Raw genomic sequence first — 25635 nt, 5'->3', positions numbered from 1 at the left:
AATTTTTCTCAAACCTGGTTTCTCCATTTGGCTAAGCATATTGAAACTTTGTGTGTGTGTGTGCATATCTGTATGTTTCATTATAATAGCTGATACAATTTAACTGTACAGTTTTACTTGTTAGTAACTCGACTTTAATTTATCACAGGTCATTTCTATGTGTGTTACCCTACTTTAATTTATCACAGGTTATTTCTACGTGTGTGACCGTATTTGGGTCAGTTCTTGGATTTTGAATATATTTTGAATACATTTTGCCATAATTTGTATGTCAGAGGAGGAGTTAAAAAACTCAATTATCTTCAATGTTTTATATTCACAGAGATTTACAGCACTTTTTTTTTTCCTGAACAGTAAGTTTAAGAGAACATTTAGGCTTTTAATCTTCACATACCCCTGCAAAGGCATTACTATTTCTATTTTACAGCTAAAGAAACTGAGGCTCAGAGAGGTTCAATGATTAGGCTGCCAAAATGTAAATACAGGGCTCATCTCTGAGCCAAAAATCTGGGCAGCAGTATGGGGATGTCCTTCTGGATTATTCTCAACACTGCACGAAGGGGAGAACACCTTCCTTCTCTAGCCTGTCTGGGCTGTTTATTCACATGAGTGGTGCAGAGGCCATCAGGAACAGGCAGGCAATTAGGAGATAATCTTATTAAGGTGGACACCATCTAGAATGTCATAGAGTTTGATTAAGACTAGAACGATTGCTATTTAAACGAGTAAAGTACAACATGGGATTCTTAACAACTTGGCTGTCCACAGGTTTTCGTATTATCTATGACTGAGTCTACGCAAATTTTGTTTTCAGTTTGTTATGAGAGAGAAAAGCCTTATCACTGCCTTATAGCTCTTCGTTTTGTTCTGACGACCAAGTAAAATCAAATGAAGGCAAGAGTGTGACGAAGTATGATAGATAAAAATAGGAGAACTATGTGTCAGACATGAAAACCTAACAAGACCTATGAGGTTCCTACATTGTTATTTCTCTTAAGCTTCCTGGGGAAATGCTAAATTTTTGCAGAAAGTCAGGAGGCTTAGAAACCACACAGAGAAACATTCCTTGGAAAGAGGAACTCTTCAATGGTCTAAGATTACAGATCCTTGAACTGGAATGGTATGCAGCTGAGTTTTCCATTCTCAGTTCCAGGAAAAAAAATGGGATTTTTTTCCCATTAAGAATACTGTTAGTTAGTTATTTTGAAGTATACAATACAGATATGCTTTTTTTCTAAAACCACGAGATTTCAAAAGAGGCACACATGTGAGTATTGCAAACCTTTTCTGCTGATTTTAGATCAGACCTAGAGCTCAACTGTAGAACAAATTTCATTTTAAGTACAGAACAGAACAGAGGCATCCCTCGCATGGCTCCTAACATGCTCAAATTTACTATTTGTTTCTTGAGAATGACTTGGCATTCATATTTATAATAATATAATCTACACACAACTGCCAATAAATATTGGAAAGCCTGAGCTTTCTAGATACCATGCAGTAATTATTCTATCCTGACAAGACTTTTCTTCAGTCTTGATAGAAAAGAAAAAGTGCCTTAAAACGTAAAAAGAATCTTAATTAAAGTATAATTAAAGCACTGCCCTTGAAGTCAGGTTTTCTTTCTGTTTTGCACTACTAAGTGCAGGCCAAGCTACAGTGAGTTGTTTAGGGTCTCTAAACCTCAGTTTATTTTCCTATAAAGTAGGGAAAATGTTAACAGCCTGCCCAAGAGCATAGGACTCTTCTGGCTGCAAAGACGAGATACTGGACTCAAAATGGCAAAAGGAAAGAAAAAGAATGCATTGACTCTTGTACGTGAGAAGTCCAGGAGTAGGCTTTGCATCAGTGTTGCTGGGTCCTGGTTCAAACAATGTTGTTAGGATGCAGTAACTGCTGGGGACTGAATGTTTGTGTGCCCCAAAACTCATATGTTGAAACCCAATCTCCAATGTGATGGTATTTGGAGGTGGGGCTTTTGGGAGGTGATTGGGTCATGAAGGTAGAAACCTCATAAATGGAATTAGTGCTTTTATAAAAAAAGGCCCCAGAAAGCTCCCTCATCCCTCTGCCCTGTGAGGGCACAGAGAAAAAATGGCATCTGTGAACTGGGATATGGTTCCCTACCAGACACCCAATCTGCCGGCACCTTAATCGTTTGGCAGCACTTTAACTGTGGACTTTCCACCTTCCAGAACTGAGAGAAATAAGTTGCTGTTGTTTACAAGTCACCCAGTTCATCGTATTTTGTTTTTTTTTTTTTTAAAGATTTTATTTATTTATTTGAGAGAGATAGAATGAGACAGAGAGAGCACATGAGAGGGGGGAGGGTCAGAGGGAGAAGCAGACTCCCCGCTGAGCAGGGAGCCCGATGCGGGACTCGATCCCGGGGCTCCAGGATCATGACCTGAGCCGAAGGCAGTCGCTCAACCAACTGAGCCACCCAGGTGCCCTCATCGTATTTTGTTATAGCAGCTTGAACAGACTAAGACAGTCAGTCTCCATGTCTCTGCTTTATTTTCTTTCTATTAGAACCAACTCTCAGGCAGGCTCTCCTCATGGGGCAAGATGGCCTCCAATAATTCCAGCTCATATCCAGTCTGTTTCTCAACTGTTACAACAGTAGTCCAATCATTGGTTGGCAATGTCTCCCACTTAGCATGACTTGGATGTTGTGTTTATCTCTGAAACACTCATTGAAATCAGGCAGTTGTGAAGTTTGATTAGCCTGATTTAGGCCAAATGCCCACCCCATAAACTGAAGGCAGAGTCAGCTCTACCCAAATGGTAGGAATTGGAGAGTAGGAGAGCACCTCATAGAAAATCTGGGTACTGCTATGACAAATAGAGAGAATATATTAAGATGGTTGTGATAACCAAAAAACATAGTATATGTACATAAGATAGTAAGTAAAATAAAAGGCTTATTTATTATGCCTGGTGTTATTTAATAAGAATATCTCTAAAAAACTGTCTTTTCAATAATGACATTAGAGATTTTGTAATGTGAAGCATCTGTGTTATACATTTCTTGGAGGTCTCCATTTCATTTTATCAAATTCTTTTCTGTAGTTATGGTAGCAAATTCCCATAGAACTGATTGCAAGAGAAAAGAACCACCACTAAGTATTATCTTCAGCATAGAGGTTTGAATTCCTCTAAAAGAATGAAGCAAGAATTAAGCAATTGAACCTCTGCCCTCCAAATAGCAAAGTGTCTTAAATGAGTAGAACAGAATAGTACGATCTCAATTTGCCATTATAAAACTAATGATACATTCTTGGAACAGTAAGTGTGCATGGGAGCACAAATTTTGACTATTGGTATTGTATATTTGTTATTTGAGTACCTATCTGAAAAACGGTTCTTTGATTTTCAAGTGTCGTAGAGGCTAGTTAGATGGTCATTGATCCTAGTTCCTGTTCCCGTGCACATGTGGGGTCTGGATTTACCAGCTGCTTTGCATTGGGTTGAGAGAATATGACTTTGTTTGCTCAATGGAATGTGGGCAGTGATAATATAAGCTGCTTCTAGGCTTTGCCCTTAAAATATGTTGGGTGATCCTTTAGTCCTAACATAAATGTGATGCCCTCAGAAGTCACATCTTTAAGGATGGTGTTAGATTAGATAATATTGGATGGCATTTATATTAGAAGCTTGAATCCCTGAGCTAGCAGAAAATTGGCCAAGGGGAACCACCAAACTCACTTTGAGATGTTATAGAAGTGAGTAAACTTTTACTGCAGTAAGTCTCTTATTTTGGAATTGTTTATTATGACTTGCTGAATACAATAAACAAGTCTAGAACAAAACAAAATTTCACTAATAATAGTATTGCTTCATTTCTAGACATATCTACACAGAAGTACATGGATTAATGAGAGCAGCAATTGATTCAGGCTTTCCTTGATCATAGAGGAAGTTCTCCTTATCTTTTTCATCCTCAGGATAAAAATAGTTTAAAAAATTAACAAGTTTGATACCTTCACTTATTTATTATTTATATCATACAATGACTATATGTCAAACTGTGAAAAGCTTTTATGTGCCTACAGACCCTCAAGCACAATATATCCAAATTGAATCTACTATCTTTCTCTGTATGTCCCCCAAACCTCCACCTCAATGCCCTATGCCATTGAATGACATTGCCATCCACTCAACTGCTCAGGCCAAAAGCTTGAGGAATTGAATCCTTAATTCCTATGTCTCTTCTACTAGGTCCTGTGGACCTCACCCATACATAATTCTCTCCATTTTCATCATTACTGATCTAGTCCAAAACATCTTTATCTTTCACCTAGATTACTGAGATAGATAAGTAATTACTAATATTACCTATTCTTATCCCAGGCTGTCCCTTATCCTAAATTCACTTTGCAGCTAGATTAATCTTTCGAGAAGGCCAGTCTGATTGTGTCAGCCTCATACTGAAAATCCTTCAATATCTCTATATAACACTTAGGATACTCCAAGCTCCTTCGTATGGCTTACAATACTCTATGATCGGGCGCCTGGGTGGCTCAGTCGTTAAGCGTCTGCCTTCGGCTCAGGTCATGATCCCGGAGTCCCGGGATCGAGTCCCACATCGGGCTCCCTGCTCGGCGGGAAGCCTGCTTCTCCCTCTCCCACTCCCCCTGCTTGTGTTCCTGCTCTCGCTATCTCTCTCTCTGTCAAATAAATAAAAAATAAAAAAAAAAATACTCTATGATCTGGCTTTTGTTTCCCTCTCCAGATTATCTCTTGCCATTTCCCCCAACTCTTATAGTCCAACAATTATTACTGTGAATAATTCTTATGTATCTGACCCTTCCGAGATGGCATTTTTGTTAAGCTGACAAACTAGAACATTTAAAGTAAGTTGTATCTGCCTATTTAGTGCTCTTCATTCTATCTGCTGGCCAGGCTTATCACATTTGTGGGGCCCGGAGAAAAAGGGCCACTCACTATAGTCTAAATATTTAAAAGTTATCAGTAGATCTCACAAACCGTTAAAATACATTCTACCTTTTCATCTCACCAAATACAATCAGACTAACTTATATTCAGGTTTTAATTTTGAATTCTCAGTTTCTTCAGCTACATTGGAGCATGACAGTAGTGTGAGGAGAGATGACCACAGTCAATGGAACAGAACAGAGAGTCCAGAAATAGACTGGCACAAATATAGACAACTGATCTTTGACAAAGTAGCAAATGCATTTTAGTGGAGAAAGAATCATTTTTTTTTCATAAATACTGCTGGAATAATTGGACGTCCTTATGCTAAAAAAGAAAATGAAGTTGGACCCATATCTTACATTGTATTAAAAAAATCAAAATGGAATATAGGTCTAAATGCAAAACCTAAAACAACTACACTTTGAGAAGTATACATAAATGGTAATCACTGTGACCTTAGATCAGACAAAGATTTCTTAGATATGACATCAAAAACATTAGGGAAAAAATGGATATATTAGATTTCATTGAAAGAAAACGAAAGACAAGCCATAGAATGGGAGTATATATTTTCAAATCAGATATCTGATAAAGAACTTCTATCCTGAATACTTAAAGAACTCTTAAAACTCAACAATATGAAACAAACACCTCAATTTTTGAAAATGGGCAAAAGTTCTCAACAAACAGTTGACCAAAGAAAATATATGGACAGCTAATAAGCATAGGAAAAGATGCCCAACATCATTAGTCATTAGAGAAATGTAAGGTAAACCACAGTAGGATACCACTCATACCCATTAAAATGGTTGAAATTAAAGGACTAACTATACCAAGTGTTGGCAAGGATGTAGCAGAACAAGAGCTCCCATAAACTGCTGATGGAAATGTAAAACGTTTGGAAAACGTCTTGGCAGTTTCTTTTTCTTTCTTTCTTTTTTTTTCATTTTGACAGTTTCTTAAGAAGTTAAACTATACCAACCACCTGAACCAACCATTTCACTTTTAGATATTTACCCAAGAAAAATAAAAGTATATTATTCAAAGTATATTCAAAGTCCTGTGCATGAATGTTTATAGAAGTTTTATTTGGGATGATCAAAAACTGCAAACTTAAATGTCCATCTACAGGTGGATGGATAAAAAATGGAATTCAATCAGCAATGACAAACAGTGAATGATTTGATGCATGCGACAGCATACAACAATTCTTTGTCTCCATGGAAAGTACTTCACAGCTTGCCAATATTCTACATTTCGTAATGTTTGGTGCTATGGACCAAATGTTTGTGTCCTCCCAAAATTCATATGTTGGAGCCCTAATTCCCAATGTGATGGTATTTAAGGAGATGGGGCCTTAGGAAGGTAATTAGGTGATGAGGGTAGAGCCCTCATGAATGGAATTAGTGCTTTTAAAAGAAGAGACAGAAGACAGATGATCTCTGTCTCTGTCATCTGAGGATGTAGTAAGAAAGCATCCTTCTGCAAATCAGGAAAAGGGTGAGCCAGGAACCAAATCAGGCAGCATGTTGTTCTTGGGCTTCCCAGCCTCCAAGACTGTGAGAATAAATTTCTATTGTTTAAGCAGTCTATGGTATTTTTGTTATAGCAGTTCGAACTGACTAACATATATGGATAGAGTCATTTCAGAAGAAGGTGACTGCCATCTTGTAATTAATGCTTATAGATGTCTACACACCAGATGTTGGTAAACATTTTATGTAAAGGGCCAGACAGTAAATATTTTAAGCTTAGCAGCCACATGGTCTCTGTCACAACTATTCAATTCTGACCTTGTAGCACAAAAACGGCCAGAGACAATACATAAACAAATGGGTGTGGCAGCGTTCCAACAAAACTATTTACAAAAATAGACGGTGGATTTAATCCACAGGATGTAGTTTGCCAACCTCTGGTTTAGACTGTTAGAATTGGTGTGTGTCTTTCAACCTTCCCCCTACTTGATTTGTTGGATCTGGGTCCTAGTGGCTATTTGCCTAAGCCATTGATCCTGGATATCAGGGAGGACACCAATGGATTTCAGCCATCTCTGTGGTGCCAAGAAGCCTGGGTACTTAAAGCTATACGGGGACTTTTCCAGTGTCAGTAAGCAGGTTCTTTCTTTCACAAGATGCCAAAAGCCTATGAGAAGTGTGGTGGATTAAACCTGACTGCAAATTCTTTGTTATCACCATGGAGAGATGGAGTTCATTTTGCTCCACTTGGGTCCCCTTGGATCCTCTTGGCGCTGTGACTGAGGTAACCAATAGATTGATGAAAATGATACTGTACTAGTTCTGCACCTACACCTTAAAAAGGTATTAGAAACTTCTGATTTTGTGCTTTTGGGAGCCCTGAACCAGCATGTAAGTCATCTGCTGACTCTATGAAGAGACAATAAGGGGAAAATCATGTGGTACAATCATGTGAAGAACTAGAGTCTCAAAGACCTCATGGACAGAGGACATGGACAGGACATGGACAGCCACGCCATGTCCAGAGCTTAGCTCAGCCTTTCAGCTATCCCTAATGAGGCATCAGAGTGGGCCATCCTGGATGTTCCAGCCAAGTCAAGCTACAGATAATTGCAGACTCAAATAACATTATATGGATGAGAATAACTTTCCAGATGATCCCAAAAAACAAAGATGAGAAAACTATTTCTAGCTACTAAGTTTAGCTAGGTCAAAAAAGGTGGTAAGAACACTGAATGAGACCTTTATCTGAAAGAAAGGTTTAGAGTAGATTAGTGATCCTCCAAGTAGGTTCTGTTAGATGCATATAGGTGTTCATTAAATAAGAGCATCAGGGTTTTGTGTTCAGTCATCAGGTTTTGTGTCCAAACTTCCAATTAAGGTTAGAAACTATTTTGTGAACCAAGATTAAATAGGTCTACTTATTACAGAACTTCTCAGAGGCTTTAATATGTACATTTTAATAATAAACATTATGAAACTCTAGGAGGAGGACATAAAATTTGCCTGTGACTTTTAGAAAAGGTATACTTATTCATAGCCCGAGGAAGGATTCCCAGAAGTGACGATGTCTAAGCTGTGTCCTGACCAAGAAATGAAGTCTGGGAGATGCTGAACAACATGGTCTCTGAGCTTATTTCCAGCTCTAAAATGTCATTATCTAGAATCCATTATGAGATGGTCTCTCTTAGCATTATTAGATCTCCAGTACAAGAGGTGGAGCAAGCACTTGGAGTTCCTGGTGGATATCCAAACCTCTCATGCAGCCTTCACTCAATTCTACTCATTGTGGACAAAGGCTTCTGCTTTGAGCCACTTAAACACTTGTGACTTCCAATCCTAATCAAAGCCTTGAAGTGAAAATATGGTCACTGAGGATGGAAAAAAAAATCATAATTTAATGGGGTGAGACCTCAGCAAAAACTTTGTACAAGCAAAGATTGTCTCATTGGACTATCATACTTCAAAATATATCATCTCTCCAATGACTCTACTCCCTCAATTTGAAAATAGACTCAATTGGCTTTTTTTCCTTTGAATTAATAAAAATAAAAGTGAAAACAGCATTGCACTATTCAATCTCATCTACCTGTTAGGATATTACCTTAATTGCCCTACTTGACATCACAGTACCATACTTCTTGAATTAGTTGTCCATATTGTTTGCATAAAAAATGCAAACTTCCCTCTCATCCCACTTATTTCATAATCTACTACAGTTTGGTTCCCTCCTGTGACTTCAATTATTTAAAAAAAATGGCACCTTTCCCCAGGTTATCTCATCCAGTCCCAAATTCTGAAGTCCTATACACAATATGACCAAGAGTAAGCAGTGTTCCTATATCTGTACACCAGCCCACCTCCTGCCCATATCATAAGCCCAATACTCATGCTGCAGACCTATATTCCAATTGCTTATTTCCACCTGAATATCACACAGGTATAAAGAAACCTCTCCACTCCCAGCAGCAACACAAGGCCATCCAAGTATTTATTCATTTATTCAACTAATATTTGTTGAGCACCTACTTTGGGTCAAGAAATTTGCTAGGCATTAGATTCTAACAGTAAACAGGACTCCACCCTTGGGGAGCTTATGGCCCAGTGGTGAAGATAGATAAATAACCAAACATTTCTAGGGGAAAACATGAGTTTCTATGGAATCATCCAGGAGAGACTCTTCATTCAATCTTGATAGTGGTGATTAGGTGTTGGAGGAAGTTGGTGTAAAGGCCTCCCAGAATAAAAAATGACTAAGTGGAGTCTTAAAGGATAGTTAGGGCAAAGAAAGGGGAATAGAAGAGCAGCCAACCAGAGGAAGTACCTTGTAGGGAGACTTATAGGGAAGCGACTGAGTTATATACTCACATACTCATATAGCAAGTCATTCTGCACAGCTGGATCAGTGAATGAAGGTGGACAAGAAGTCACAGGTGAGCAGTACAGGTGGAGGAAGAGTTGTCTTTACAAAACCCAAATTCATTGACATTTTGGTATTGTGCAACAGTTACATGTTTTGTTTTTGTGTTTTCCTTGCAGATGGAAAATTTTATTTTATTTTATTTTTTAAAGATTTTATTTATTTATTTGACAGAGAGAGAGAGAGAGCACAAGTAGGCAGAGAGGCAGGCAGAGGGAGAGGGAGAAGCAGGCTCTCCACTGAGCAGGAAGCCCGACGTGGGGCTCGATCCCAGGACCCTGGGATCATGACCTGAGCTGAAGGCAGCCGCTTAACTGACTGAGCCACCCAGGTGCCCCCAGATGGAATATTTTAAATACACATGCCGTGTTTCTAATAAAGTTAAACATGCCTTTACCCTGCGACCTAGCAATCTTATTTTCAGGTATTTACTCAAGAGAAAGGAAAACATATTATGTCCACACAAAGACTTGTACAAGAATGTTCAAAGCAGCCGTATTCGTAATAGCCCCAAGCTGGAAAGAACCCAAATGACCATCAATGGGAGGATGAAATAAATTGTGGTATACTTATACAATGGAATAATACTCAGTAATAAAACAGAAAAATTATTAAGACATACTACCAAGATCAACAACATGGTTGATCCTCAAAATCATTACACTGAGCAAAATAAAGGCAGACACAGATCACATACTGTATGACTCCAATTACATGAAGAATAGGCAAAATGTATTATGGTAAAAGAAAATAGAAAATGGTTGCTCTAGGTGTCAGGGTGATAGGAAAGGGACAAGGGGGACTTCCCGGGGTAGAGATGTTCTCTCTCTTGTTTTAGGTGGTGGCTACATGGGTTTTTTCACAACTCTTGGCGTTAAACACTATGATCTATGCATTTTATTAAATGGTAATTATACTTCAATTTTTAAAAATGCCAACAATGTTCCTTTCAAGAGTCTAGGGTAACAACATGGTTTGCCCATACCAAAGCTGCTGAGATCTTGCCATGTGCTACACAGCAGTATAATGATTCTAAAATATATTTTCAAAGGTGTGGAAGAGAAACATAAACACAAACAAGATGTGAAAAGTTTATTCAAAAAGATGATAGAGCATAAATACTCTATTTTAACTGCAATTTGGATAGATGTTTTGGAAATTTTAGCCTTAAAAATAACCTGAGAAATCAGCAACTTCTGATTTGGACATATATAAAGAGTACTCCTTTTATCACCTGTGAATTAATTTATTAAAGCACTGAGACTAAATCTAGATGAAAGTTAATGGAATATGAAAGAAAATTGAGTGATAAAATCAATATAGGTTATTTTGGCATCAAGCAGTAAATTGTAATAAAAATATTTTTCAGATAAGACAAGGAGCAATAATTCATGAAGAGGAAGAGATAAATTTTGAATTAAAGTACTGGGTAGGCTATTAGATTATTTGATAATCTAATTAATGAAGAGGAATGAATCACAAGAACGTATTGGAAAAATATTTAAATTTCTTTCAAATTGTATGTACAATACTGACATTGACAGAGATAAAATCATATTCACAATATACCTTTACAACAACACATCAGTGACAAGCTGACTTATAAATATCGTCAATTGAAAGAGTATTTAAAATTATTCATATACAAGAGAATCTGTAATGCCCTGAAATCTTATAGCTCTTACAATTCACATATGAAAGAAATTTGATTGAGGTTTCTCTGTGCTTGACAACAATCCTGAAAATTTGCTTATATAATTACGAATAACTTGTGAACCAGACAGAAAACACATTTGATCAAGCATACAGAGGAATGACTGAATTATCATTTTATTCTTTCCACAGAAAATGATATAACAAATTCTTGTCCTGGGGTCACTAATATGCAATCAAAACATAGGACAAATAAAATTATAGATGTGATTCAGGCACTTAACAAACAATAAGTATTTTTCCCCTGTATTTTGTGATGTTTCTGGAATTTGTCAGAATTTTAAAACTTTTGTAATTTGTTGTGATTTCTTTTCTTTCTGCAATAAATATTCCCTTCCATTCTTAATTTCGTATTTGCAATTTTGTATTCTTTTTCTTAAGATGCAGCTCCAAAGTTATATTATTGTTAGGTCCCACCACCCCTGGACCTACTTGCTTGCTTTTTTTTTTGGATTGTGCATTCCTCAAGGTCAGAGACTGTGACCTTTTTCTCTTTGTATTACTGGCACAGTGCCTGATAAAAAGTAGGAGCTTAATGAATATATGTGCAATTAGATGGAGTGGGGGCAAAGAGACTGATAGCTTAGCATAAAATGTTAGTGATGGAGGGAGCAGTGTGGATATACCAGATCAAAGCTTGTGTTCTCTCCAGAGAATAAATATCTTTTTACCTCTTGGGGTACTGGTCTGGCAGAGCCTAATTTTTAGTAAGGTTCATCCAATCCAGCTCTCCTGTAACCTCAATCCCCTGGATACAAGTACTACTTAATTAAAATGAAAAATGGGATTCTGTACCTTGCCTTATCTATAACTTTCTTATAAGGAAGGACATAAACTCAGTGCCTTTTTGGTTTCATAATATTTTGGGGAAATATTACGAATGGTTAAGTAAAGTTTGAGACTTTGCTGTAAATTCAACTATATCTTGAGTCATTTAGTTACCTACCTTTGCATTGCATAACCCAATGAAAATAGTTTTGTAACAAAATTAAAATGATAGACATCACCAGTCCCAGTTTGCTAGGTGAACTGAAGTTATCTGTTACTTTTCTTGATCAGAAATAGAAGTGGTAGCATTACCAGGCTGTAGGTTTGCTTCAGCAGCTGTCTCCTCAGGCAGCACCACCATTATCCCATCCCAACAGATGTGATCCTATTTTTAAAGGCTTCTGGGAAAGGGAGATTCCCTCACCTCTCTTAGCAACCAGTTCTGATATATATTTTTTAATGATTTTATTTATTTATTAGAAAGAGAACAAAGAGAGAGAGAGCACAGGAGTGGTGGGGAGGGGGAGGCAGAGGGAGAGGGAAAAGCAGACTCCCCACTCCCCACTGAGTAGAGACAGCGGAGCAGAAGGCAGATGCTTAACAGACTGAGCCACCCAGGAGCCCCCAGTTCTGATATTTAAGAATACTTCTGCAAGGGATGCTGGTTCTCTGAGCCTGGCTCCAGTATTTTCACATTTCTGCGCTGGTGTTTTTCCTTATTCCCATTTCCTCTTTTAGTATTAATTCTATCCCCTCACCCCTTTGTTCTTTTTCCCATTAGTTTTGCTTGTAAACATCTTTTTTTCCCCAAATACAAATGGAATTTAAACTTATCCAAAATCTAAAATAAAAGCAAAACAGGTAGAATATTATTTTCGATGTCACACATACTTGGGATAGAAATGAGTTTGAGCTTAAATTTTATACAAATGGTACACAGGCATTTGATAATCTGTCCTTATCTGCATCTATTAGACGTTTGTGAACTTGGGTAGGTTGAGGACATACATCATTTGATTGAAAAACATTATACTGTGGTAGCTTTAAACATTTAAAAGTATTTATAATTTTGTTTTAGTCTGTTGTCTCTTCTGAATGCTCTCCAAATTTCTATATTTTTCCCTAAGTTGATGAGTTCTGAATTGAATATGAAATCTAAGAGAGGTCTAGGGTAGTGCTGAACATCTTGGGCAGAACACATTTTATTTCTGCCTCATTAATTCAGCGTTTGCCTGTGAATCCATCAATACACCTATGTAGCCAACCACTAATGCTTAAATACCCAGCTGGCTAAGTCTCCTATGAGAGGTGTGATTTGATGGATGCCAGGAAAATAGTGTTGCTTTGAAATAGTCCCCATTACCAGGTACCTGATTGCTTGAAATTCTGCTGTTAGTGATTCATTTAATTGGACCTGTTTCTTTGCAGGCTTCTTTAAAATGGAAGAACTTCTGATAATAAGACTTTAATCAATTTGCTCCAAAAAAATTAGCAACTGGCTGGAAGCACTGAGTATCTGGTAGATGGCTGGGAATGGAGAGATGTAGAGAGAGGGTGACCATACATCCCAGTCGGCCCTGGACTGTTTTGGTTCATGCCCATTGCCCAGGCAGACATATTTATAGCTTTTCCTTTTACTCGCAAATGTGTGATCACCTCAGTAGTCAATCAAAGTGGGAAACCGTTACCAAGTGCCGTGGTGAGGAGTCTGGGGCATAGATTCAGAGTCCTTACACCTGGACTTGAATCTCCCCTCTCCCACTTGTTGACTGGGTGATTGTAGGTAGATTATTTAACTTCTCTCACTCTCAGCCACCCCACAGACAAACAGGGACTTAATATTAACTATCTCTTGGATACATCTAATAATGGTGCAGCCATTATTATTGGAAACTCCCATTTTGCCCAGGCTTTGCTTTTCTAAAGCATTCCAATCTACCAAGACACCGATATTTTTTTACTCTAAATCACTCTCAGTCTTGTTATTTGCATTTCACTTCTAATTGTTTCCCTAAATCTCACTATCTAAAATTTTCTTTGGGGTGCCTGAGTGGCTCAGTTGGTTAAGCCCCACATGGGGTTCCCTGCTTCTCTCTGTCTCTCTGACCCTCTCCCTTTGCCCCTCTTCCCGCTCATGCTCTCTCTCTCTCTCAAATAAATATATAAAATCTTTAAAAAAAATAAAATTTTCTTTTATATGTACCAAGAAAACTGATGGCACTTATAATCTGTACCACTCTGGTTTAGCACTGACTTTCACCTTCATCTAGCTTATTGGCTATGGTTCTGTGTGTGTTAATTCTGTCCTTCCTACCTTGCCATAAATTTCTCAAAAGTCATAGGACTCATCTTGCCTTTCCCCAGAACCTACAACAATATGAAGAACACTAAAGAACTGCCAGATTCATGTAGTTTCGCTGAGTTAAAACTCTAGGCTACATAGCACTCTCAGCTTCATTCTCAAGTTATTTTACCTGAAGGTGAAATGTGCCAAAATTATTAACATTTTGTAAAGGGGGCCAAACAGCTTAAAGGAGATTCAAACATGCTTTAGAAGGGTAGGAACTGCATCCTTTAGGATTGAGATCCAAAATAAGAACGACTTTGAGTGATAAGTGCTTTGCGGCACAAACCAAGGAAATGAGTCTGCCTTGAACTAGAGGAAACTTCTACAGAGCTTGAGCTGTATCTCCACGGTTCTCTGGGTTCTCAGCCTTCTCGCTGGGCCTGCCAATCAAGATGCTTAGGAGAGTGCTTTTTTGGCAGACAAGCCCCGACCACTTGAAATGAGGCAGACATCACCGGAGCATTTCAAAGGCCAGACACCAGATGGTAATAATACATTTCAACTATTAGAAGTTTGGATCAGAAAGCTAAAGGTGAAGGTCTTATCTCATTTGTCAAATGATGTAATTCATTATTAAATCAGGACAAACCAGTTAACATCTGAAGTGTAATTCTGGTGGCTATTTATAACGCACTCACTGGTTCATTTAGCTTGACTGGCTTATTTGTGTGCAGCATTTCACAAAAATGTAGGAAATGACCTATGTAAATTACAGTTCTGGATAAATCAAAATTTTTCTGCATGTACCAATTAAATGTGAGCATGTTTGAGTTACTTGATGAAATTATGTCTTATTTAAAATAATTCAAAGCAGAAAACACTCCAGGTAAATTTAGTGAGCTTCGGCAACATGTGTGGGACTTGGGTGCTATACTTTTTTCAGAATGAAATTGCTCACAAAAAGTGCTCATCTCCAGGCTCTCAAAAAGAGAGGGCGGCCATAAATGAGTCAGTTAATTTTTCAAACATTAATATCAAAAGTGAAAACAAAGATGTTAGCAGACTCTACACTGGGAAGTGTCTATGTATTTCTTAGTGAGAAGTGAATGAGTTTAGTCTTAAAGAAAGTTTAGAAGATAAAATCTTGGTAATTCTGGCACTGACTAAGAAAGAAGAGATAATATAATCAATCTGATACTGAATGTTTTACAGTTATCACACAATTTACCACTGGAGACACCGACATCTTTCTTCATCGTCAGCATCATCATCATCATCATCATGGCTAAGATGTATTAAGTACTGCCTCTGTGCCAGGCACTGCTCTAAGAATTTCTACTTGTCTTAATCCATTTTATCCTCTCAAAAATTCTAGGAGGTGAGTGCTCTTATTATGCCCATTATAGAGATGAGGAAACAGGTCTCTCAGTAAGAATCACAGAATATCAAAGCTGGAAGGAAACTTAGGGCTCAGTTCTTTCAACTCTCAGTTTAAAATAAGGACATGTAGGCCCAGAGGTTAATCTCTTGCTCTGAGACCATAAAAAGTGAGTGGCTGAAGCACAGATATATATATATATTTAAAGATTTTATTTATTTATTTGACAGAGAGAGACACACAGTGAGAGAGGGAACACAAGCAGGGGGAGTGGGAGAGGGAGAAGCAGGCTCTCCACTGAGCAGGGAGCCCGATGCGGGGCTCCATCCCAGGACCCTGGGATCATGACCTGAGCCGAAGGCAGAGGCTTAATGACTGAGCCACCCAGGCGCCCCTGAACGACAAATATTTAAACAACTGGCATATATTAAGTGTTTACTGTATGCCATGTAACCCTTACAGTAACACTATGAAACAAATACTATCGTCTCAATTTCGCAGAAAAATAGGCTCTCAGAGATGTTAAGGTACTCGGGCAGTCACCCTCAGGTCAATGAGCCTGTTGGGCTTTGGACCCCAGCTTATCCCTAGAGGTCTTACTAAAGTCAACAGACTGCCTCTCCCATACGACCACCTCTCCTCTCTGTGTGCCTTCCCCTATGCTCTGTGGCCTCCTACCTAGGCTATAAATAGCTGCATTCTAATCTCTGGCTTTGGTAGGTCTCACAAGGGAGGAAACAGTGCATGGAATCTTGCAATGATTAAGAAAGAAGCCAAAATGAGTGGCTGCCCCTTTTCTAAGTTCTGAAGCACCAAAACCAGTATGAGTCTCTCAGTTTGTTCTACATAAAATTAAGTATCAATGATAATGGAAACCGTAACAATATATCTTTATGCTTTCAGATCTCCTGATATTTAAAATTATGCATTATTTTCTTCATTTCCGCTTTCATTTAGGTTTCTTGGGGGCCTTTTGCAAACACTGTCATTGTGATTATACAAATGCAATAAACCTACTGAGGTTTGAAATCTCTTATTGAGGACTTACACTCAAATGCAATTCTCTTGAGGTTTTTCTTCCTCAAATTTCGCCCTGGCCATGACATTAATACTTCCCATCAGGTTTGTTTGTTTTTTAAAAATCGCATCATGGTTTTAGTTAATAAAGAGAGTTTTAAAGGTGACAACCGGTGATTTGTTTTTACCATATATTTAAGTTTATATGTTTGGGTCAATAAATATTATTATGCATGCTTTTTAAAATGAGAAATACACGCACTCTATGTACTAAACAGAAGATATATATATATACACATATATGCTTGAGATTTTACATAACCATTAATTTTTTCTAGTTACATACACGTGAAACTGTTGATGCTTTCAGCTGCCCAGCCAAAGATCACATTTTCTGTATAAAGGGGAAAGACTGAAAAATTAGATTTTCAAGAGCAAAGTAAATTTGAGAGTTGCTTCATTAACATGGAGATGTGATTTGAACTTGTTAAGTATTTGCTAATAAGAGAAAGGTACCCTTTATAGATATTCAGAAGGCTATCATTTTTACTCATCTACTCTCGTAATACAATGCATGTTCTAAGACAAGCTGGGGGTGGTAACCAAGGGCTTCATTTATCTGAAATTAGAAGTGTCCATAATGGGTTGGCAGGGTGGTGGGCAGCATTGTGTGTTTCCCAGTTCTCTCTAATTAGCCATAGAAAAATGTGAAGAATAGCACCCACATTATCCAAATTCTCTGTAGGATTTGCTACCTTAAAAACTATTTTCCTTTTGTTATGTTCAATATGTGTAATTATGCTTTCAGAAAGCCTTCTGCTTTGGAATTCTTTCCTTGCTGACCTGCCACCCAGTTGCAAGCCATATCCAGCAGCTACTACTTATTTATTGAAAGTTCTTTTGGGGAAAAGTTTTAAAAATTAATTAAAAGAATATATCATTCAGATATATATATATATAAATTTCCAATGTCTGTTCCCTTTTTACAAATCACCTACTTGATAAAAGAATCTTCTTCTGGCTTCTGGTTGCTTCTATTACATCATCTCTTACTACTTTCTCCCCCCAGCTCTTCACCTCTCTTGTCTAGCCACACTGGCCTTTCAGTTCCTCATGGCATGAACTGCTTCTTGGCTTAGGGATTTTATACTTTCAGTTCCCTCTTTCTGAGGCACCCTTTCTCTGCTCTTCCTCAGTCAGGTCACAGCCCAAATGTCAACTCTGCAGATACCGCCCCCCGCCAACTAGTATTATTCCACCTTACATATTTACTGTCTACTAACTATCTTGTTTTATTCTTCATGTTATTTTTCATGATTTGAAGTGGTCATATTTGTTAATTTTATTACTATTTGTTCCTCAAGCAGAATGTGAACACTACAGAATCCACAGGCCTCATCTGCTTTGTTTACCCCTGTATCTCTAGTGACCAAAGGGTGCCCAGCACATAGGCACTTGATACGTTATTTTTGGAACAAAGACACAGATGATAGATAGATGGATAGATAGATAGATAGATAGATAGATAGATAGATAGATAGATAATAGATGTCTTTACTTCAGGGTAGAAGTTATAATATTGATTACCTCAGGGGTACATTAGCTGGGAAGAGGCACAAGGGAGCATTCTGGAAGGTTAAAAATATTCTCCATCTTGATCAGAATAATGATTACAAAACACATGCACATACATATAAAAAAATTAATCTGGTTGTACATTTGTGATTTGTTTATTTTGTGTACCTAAATTTAAAAAAAATATGAACTGCTGTGTTAATCCATCAAGGACTAGACTACGTGCATGGCATTTGGTAAGCTTCGTAACACTGCTGCCTGGGTCAGACATCTCTAGATGTTCAGCACAAAACCTTTGATTGCTGGAAAACAACTGTCGCCTTGAAGGACAGATCTAAGATCAACCACACAACAGGATGCCTTTCTAAAACCATAGGTTGTTCTTTTAACGTGGATCTGTTTTAACTATGATCCTACCTATGTCCTTGTATATGACTTTATTTAGCTAAGCGAGTGTCACATTTTTTCAGTGGCTATGCCATGGTTTATACACACAGCCCAGGAAAAGATAAGAAGGCAGGAATAAAATACTAACTTTAAAACTCAGAGTACTTATTCACCGTAATTCATAGCTGGTACAGCCTCTGCTAGTTGAGGATTCCACGATGCAGATCAGAAGTGGTTATAAAACAATGATGGATGAAATTAGACGGTCCTAGGGGACACGGGTATATCAGTTGGCTAGAGAGAAGGTTTTGTATGCGAGAATATGCAATGTTCCATATATGAAGAATGTCAATGGGAAATGACATACTGAATAAGTGGTTCCTTTATGAAAATCTTTTAAAAAAAGATATAAAAGAAATAATTAATTCTCTAATACTGTTATACTCTATGAAAATCAATGAGAATGGTCTTGTTTATATAAGTGGACTTTTCCAGTAATTGAATCTTAAGCCTCTGGAGTAAAAAATATTTTAAAAATGATTTTAATTTTCTATTGTAGAAATCTTCCTAAGCAAGCATGAATTTCTTCCTTCTCACTTAGGAAAGGTATTGCTGTGACACACTCCTCTCTCCATGCTTTGGGCTCATCAAGTGTGTTGATGGTTGCATGGGACCCTTTCAGCAGTTACTATGTTGTTATCCCAGCAACAACAACCTGAACCTACCCCACTCCCTGCTTATCTGTGTACTTTCGGTATCTCCTTCCTTGCTGAGAACATTCTCCACTGGGTCTGGGATAACATCCTCTACTAACATATCTTCTCTTCAATGTAACCCTTTTAACTTACTACCTTATTTTACATAAAATTTCTAGCTAAGGGCCTGAATCATTGCACAAGCTTGTGACAATTATTTGACTTTGTGTGTGTGTGTGTTTTTCTCCTCTTAACTCATGGTTCAAAGCTATATAAAAAAGGGTCAAATCTATCAGAGATCTGACCAACAGAGTGAGAGTGGATCAAGTCTCTAGTCTCAGGAATCCTAAAAGTTTAAGGATTGAGTTACCAATAAAAAACTTCATTGGCTAAATTCAAGAAAAATGCATTTGTTCCCCCAAAATGTTTTAAGGCTTGATAATGAGAAATAACTCTTCTCATTTCTGAGCATATAGTATATCAAATTTATGTGTCATAGGTTTAAGCTGAAATCTCTATGCCCTCAGCCACCACAAGAACTTGGTAGGAATAGGAAGGTGCTTGATAAGCTCTCTCCCCTGTTCTTCCCCTTTCTGCTCTCCTCTCTTCCTAGTACTCCTTTTTTTCTCACCCTTGGTTGTCAGCAATTCAAACTTTAGAATCTATGACTGTAAACCACCCCCGCCCCCGCCCCGGGGGGATGAGGAAGTGGAGGCCCAGAGAGGGGAGGCAAATCTCCTGCTGGCTTAAGGTCAGAGCCGGGACTTGTGCTCTGGGCCACCCACTCTGCTCTGGCCTAAGAAGCCTACGTCATCATGGCTCCCTCTCCACAGGCCCCGTCAGAGGCTTTCTCAGTGGGTACCAAAGACCTATCTTCCATTTTGCCTCTCACTTCATATTTCCACACCCTTTCCCCTTCCATCTGTGTCCTCTTCCTAGACCTCTATTGTTCCCCCACAGCAACCCTGCCCAAACTTTAGGCCTCTCTGTCTCACCCTCCTCCACACCTCCCCATATCATCCCCATCCTATGCTTTGTCAAGATAAATCAGTTAGAGTCCTAAGCTAGCTGTTACTCCAGAAAAGCAATCTAATAAATTAATCTTTCATAAGAAGTTAATGACTTATTAAGGGCTTAGGATATTAAGAGTTCACTACTTATATTTGGCTTGTACTGGAAGATTTTCATCAATGCAAAGCCTTAACCCCACGCAGTGACTGTTCAGTGAGGAATTTCAATTATAACCTGTTTTGGAGTGGGGGGAGGTGATAGAAGAGATGCTCCGAAATTGTTAATGACACACCATAAGCCTACGTTCCCCTATTATCTAAGGGGGCAGGCCCTTCAGGCTTTACTTATCCTGGACAGTCTTATTCCTACTACTGACTATTTCCTAATTTGATTTTTTGTTCTCCAGTCTTCTGGTTTTTCTATCTTCCTTAGGATAAAGATCTTATGTGGGCAGCCCTTGAGTGCTCTCTAGAATGTAAGAAGCTAGTCTACTAGCAATTTAGACTACTGAAATGTGCAGAACCCTTCCATAAACTGTGGGCATGGCTAATCCTAAACTAAACCAGAAAATTATCAAAGTTCGTTTGCATTCTCTTCTTCCCCACCAACTTACCTCTCTCCCACCCTTCTCCCCACTGTGCATTCCTAATTCTGTGCCCCACAAACCTTTGTCCTCTCTCCATTTTTATTATCCCTAGCCTTGGTTCATTCACTGGGGCCTTTTCTTTCCGAACATATGTTTACAGAGATGAAATCTGGTTAAAATAAAAGCCACAAGAATATCTTTGAAGAATAAAAAGGGCTAACTTGTCATAAGGGGTCACATGAAACATGAGGAATGTGATAAAGTGCAGAGAAGGGGGTTCTCAGGCAGTCAGCTAGCTCCATTTCAATCTTAGGGGCAAAGTGTAAAGTAATGGTTCTCAAGGTTTAATGAGAATATGAGTAACAGGTGGGGGGATGCTCTTTAGGAACCATGGAGTTTCCCAGGCCCTAACTGTGAGGATTCTAATTTTACAAATTTAGGGGGCAGCCCAGACTTTTACAAAAGCATTTCAAGAGATGTTAGGGATGCTTGGGTGGCTCAGTCAGTTAAGCACCTGCCTTTGGCTAGGGTCATGATCCCAGGGCTCTGGGGTCTAGTCCTGACTTGGGCTCCTTGCTCAGAGGGGAGCCTGCTTCTCCCTCTACCTCTGCCTGCCACTTCCCCTGTTTGTGTTCTATCTCTGTCTCTCTTTTTCTTTCTCTCTGACAAATAAATAAAGAAATCAAATCTTTAAAAAAAGAGATGATGCTACCGGTTGTCTTTGGTCTTGGAAATACACCTAGAGAAACTCTGGAGTATGGGGTGACAAGTTGGTTACCAGCTGGCTGGAAGTCTATGAGTTCTGCCCATCCTATGAAAGCCAGGAGGATGAACACTTTATTCTTCAATCGTAACAGATGTCACCTTTGGTCTCAGTAAGTACAGCTCCAGCTGACTGGTCCTTAATTACCACCCCTGCCCTCCACTCCCCAACCAAAGGAAGTTATAATGGGATAGACTGGTCTACATTAGAGGGTTTGGCTTGTATCCTATTAACAATTCAACAGACAGGCATATTTTTCCCTCAAAATTCTTTTCTTCAACTAATTTTTGGAGTCCTAAGTTTTCTTCACACCACACAAATCATGAAACTGCTCAATTCCTCTCCATATACTAAATAAAGCAGGTGAGTAGAAAGTAGGAGAGCCATCAGAAAGGCAGTTCTAAATCATCATTCTTTACTAAGACCCAAGGCTATATTCCATTTACTTATCAGAACTCTATAGCAGGTAACCCCTTTAGAGTCTTATTTATAGTACTATAAATTTATCTGAGGGAATGGCATGCTAGTTAATTCATTTTACACAGTTTTGTGGAGGGATTTATTGCAGTGACTTATACAGAAGTTACAGCCATAAAGAGTTAGGCATGCCATCATGACCAATTCCCTAACTAAAAATAGAGAAACCAAGGCCAGAAACTTAAGGGATATAGTGGACACACCCTCCCCACAGTGACTCTTCTTTCTTTTGGGAACTGCTCTTTCCATGAGGACCACCCCCAACTCCAGGCCTAGGTATGACCAATCAGATCACTCAACCACCCACGCCCAGTGATTGGACCAAGGGCAAGGACCTGACCAAGGCTGCCTTGCACTATCTGGGAAGAAGGTCATTTTCCATTGGGGTTGCTAAATTGGAAAAATGATAATCTGGGACTGCTGCCACCACCCTGCAGAATGTTTATCTGAAGAGCAAAGTGAAGCAGAGGGATAGGAAAAGCTGAGAGAGGGAGAATGGACCAGGGTAAGATCATTTGAGCCCCAGGAACAGGCTGAGTTACAATTTTGTTCTTTACTTCTAGTTGTATGAGTCAGTGAAGTCCCTTTCACTCTTCTTTTATTTTTTATTAACATATAATGTATTGTTTGTTTCAGGGTTACCAAGTCTGTGATTCATCAGTCTTACACAATACACAGTGCTCCCCACAACACATACCCTCCCGAATGTCCATCACCCAGCCACCCCATCCTTCCCACCCCCCACCCCTCCAGCAACCCTCAGTTTATTTCCTGAGATTAAGAGTCTCTTTTGATTTGTCATCCCTTTCACTCTTAAACTAGTTTGAGTTGAGGATTTAAACTTACAACTGATTAGGAACACGGACATGCCTGGTTTTGAAGCTTTATATACAATGTCTCCCGGTACTCAGGTCTCCTACCTGGGTGTATCAGTCTCCACGCTCTGCAGCAGTAGGTCTTGAGTTTTAGAATGCCTAAGCATAAACGGCATTATCTGATAAAAATGCAGATTACTAGGCCCACAAAGATTCAAATTTGATGGGACTGGGTGGCAAAGGCCGTAAACCTGCCCCCTTATCAAGCTTTTTCCTGAGTGAGACAAGTCCCGAGTGGCTTACGAGGCTGTTCTGTCCATTGGCTGTCACCTTCTGGTCCAGTCACACTGTTTCCCTTGAGGTCTACAAACATGCCAGACTTGCTCTGGTCTTAGAGCTTTATCTTAGCTGTTCCTTCTATGTGAAAAGCTCTTTACTCCAGCTAGATCTACTGCTAAAGTGTTCTCTTTAATTATTGTCAGAAATGTCACTTTTGAGAAGTGACTTGTCTATTCTGATCTCCCTATTGAATACAGCAACACAACACCCCTCACCCCACCCATATCCCTTACCCTATTTTATATTTTCCCCATAACTCTTTTTACATTCCATAGTTCTAGACCCTTTATTTTTGTTTGTTTTCTATCCTCTTCCTCCTCCGTCTCCCCTCCCCTGGGCTAGACTGCAAGCTTCAGGAAAATGGGGATCTTTGATTTGTTCACAGATGCATCCTAAGTATCTTCAGCACACGGTAGGCAAGAAAGAAAGATTTTTTGAATGAAAGCGCTTTAAGTCCAAGGTGATTTTTGACTCTGAAAAAATGTGATACTGCCATGTGGACATTAATTATTTTATTTTCTTAATACCTCTTAATCCAGATCACCAGATTTTCTTTTCCTTTGAAATGGAGAAGCAGTAAGAAAAGTAATGAAAAGAAAGTTCTTACTTCACTGCTGATGCTCCATATGGGTGCCCAAGCTGAGTCAGCTAAGCCCCACAGAGCCTCACTTTCCTTAGAGCCTCCTAGGGCTGAGTGCACAGTTTACCATTGCTGGTTTTGTCTCTGGAGGTTTTCTGGGAAGAGGAGTTTTTCTGTTACTATATTGCACTTGCTTATAAGCAACTGGACAGACATGTTGCTGCATTAGCAGCTGGAGACAGGGATGCATTTACTTCAACACAGTGATTTTTCCCAAGCAGAAGGGATGGTAACTAGTTTACACATATTCCCACATTCTGTTTCAACTCAATTCAGGCTACCGTCTTTAGAAGTTTGATGATTTTGGAACAAGGTAGTAAGAATCCAAGTTTGACTAAACAGTGCCTTTAGGGATCCTCTTTGGTGGTGGGATCAGGTCATCAAAACTGATGTATATTTGCTTTTTTTAAAAAAAATTATTTTAACTGCCCAATTAGCTGAATGCCTTAATATTCACATTATGGCACTTAATCAAATCTCATCTTTTAAAGAGGCATTTAAGATTTCAACTAACATTCATTCTAGTGAAGCAAAACGCTGCTTGCTATCCTTGCTCAGTTTCTGGGAGTTTGGGTAGCTGCTATTGTGTGTGCTGACGGGAAATTGGATTCTTAAAGAAACTGCTTAATCTTCTCTATGAAGCAATTAAATAAAATGGGCTCTGGGCGCATGTAGCAGGTGGGTTTGGAAGTGAAAAAACATTTCAAAAATCATGTCCTGCGTTTCAAATGGATGTTTAAAAAAGCAATGGCATACATTTAAGAGAGAACGATGATGGGAGAGTTTTTATTAAGTGCTTCAAGTTAAGTGAAGAAAGGCTGAAAATCCAAGAACTTATACCATGAAAGGAGAAGCCGCTTTAGTGGAAGTAGGCCCTGAATTTAAATGAGATCAACCTAAAAGGACACAGTGAAATTTATTCCAAATCATTCAGATATTTCTCCTTTGAAGAAAATATCGATAAAAAAGGTATCGCCGCTTTATTTTGCAGAGTCGTCCTTCACGGCAACGTCGCCATTGCACTGGGACCTCAGAAATACACTGATTATAGGTCGAAAGGAAAAACAAAACAAACCAAAACCGAAACCAGCAGTGCAACTGTCGAAGTCATTAAGGGGGCTGTCCTCCCATTTAATGTATTCGTTTCTAATGAAAAGGGAAGAGAATATTTGATACGTCCTGACATTTGGTCCCTTTCCGCGAAATCTGAAACTTGAGACGCAAAACATTCCGCAGTTGTCGGTGAAATACCTGTCTTAAAAGCAGAACCACAGTGAATGTCTTTGGCCCGGAATTCCAGAGACTAATTTCCACCCCTCCCACGGAGTCACCTGCTCAGGGGGAACCCCGGCCAGAAATCCGGGTCGCGCCAGGTCAAATCTTGCGCGTCTCTTGTTTACTCCGCCCGGGGCAGGGCGGCGGCGCGGCCGGGAGGTGGTTGGAGGGTGGGGAGGCCGCCCGGGCCCGGGGTGCCCGCGGCACTGGGGTCCGCTAGGCTCTGCGCTCCTGCTAGGGCGCCCGGGAGGGGCGGTGCGCGGTCCCCGCCGGGCGGGGGGACCACCCGCAGGAAGCGCTCCGGGCGCCCGCCCGGCCCTGAAGCCACTCGCCGCGGCCTCCGGGGAACCTCCCCCGAGGGTGCACACGAGTCCACACACGCAGGGTAACGGCTAAAGGGAGCCCCGGTGTCCTCCGGGTGTCGCCGGGTCGGGGAGGAAGCCCAGAGCCCCGGTCCCCACTCGCCTGGGATTCCCCGGTCCCCGCTCTCCCCGCGCGGGCTGCGATTTCACTCGCGTCTCTTCCGAGGCGAGGGAAGCGTGCCGGCTGTAGGCAGCCGCTAGCCCCGGGTCC

At 39.5% G+C, this 25635-nt stretch overlaps 1 protein-coding gene across 2 annotated transcripts in view; it reads right to left on the bottom strand.

The window, feature by feature from the left end:
- Nucleotides 1-25635, bottom strand: part of AIG1 (androgen induced 1) — a 373835-nt gene extending 348200 nt beyond the window's left edge. The window contains exons 1-2 of one of the 2 annotated variants that reach the window (XM_081827458.1): nt 25528-25635; nt 23755-23882 (exon numbers count right to left, since the gene is read on the bottom strand). The gene's annotated coding sequence lies outside the window, so the exon portion shown is untranslated. Of the gene's footprint in view, nt 1-23754; nt 23883-25118; nt 25242-25527 lie in introns of those variants that run through there. The other variant, XM_081827459.1, reaches the window with a different exon arrangement.

The sequence above is a fragment of the Leptonychotes weddellii genome, chromosome 8 (genome assembly GCF_054177405.1).
Source record: "Leptonychotes weddellii isolate Sample4059 chromosome 8, ASM5417740v2, whole genome shotgun sequence".
In the NCBI taxonomy this organism is placed as follows: Eukaryota; Metazoa; Chordata; class Mammalia; order Carnivora; family Phocidae; genus Leptonychotes; species Leptonychotes weddellii.
Note: the sequence above shows the minus strand (reverse complement) of the source record. Positions and strands in the feature narration are given on the sequence as shown.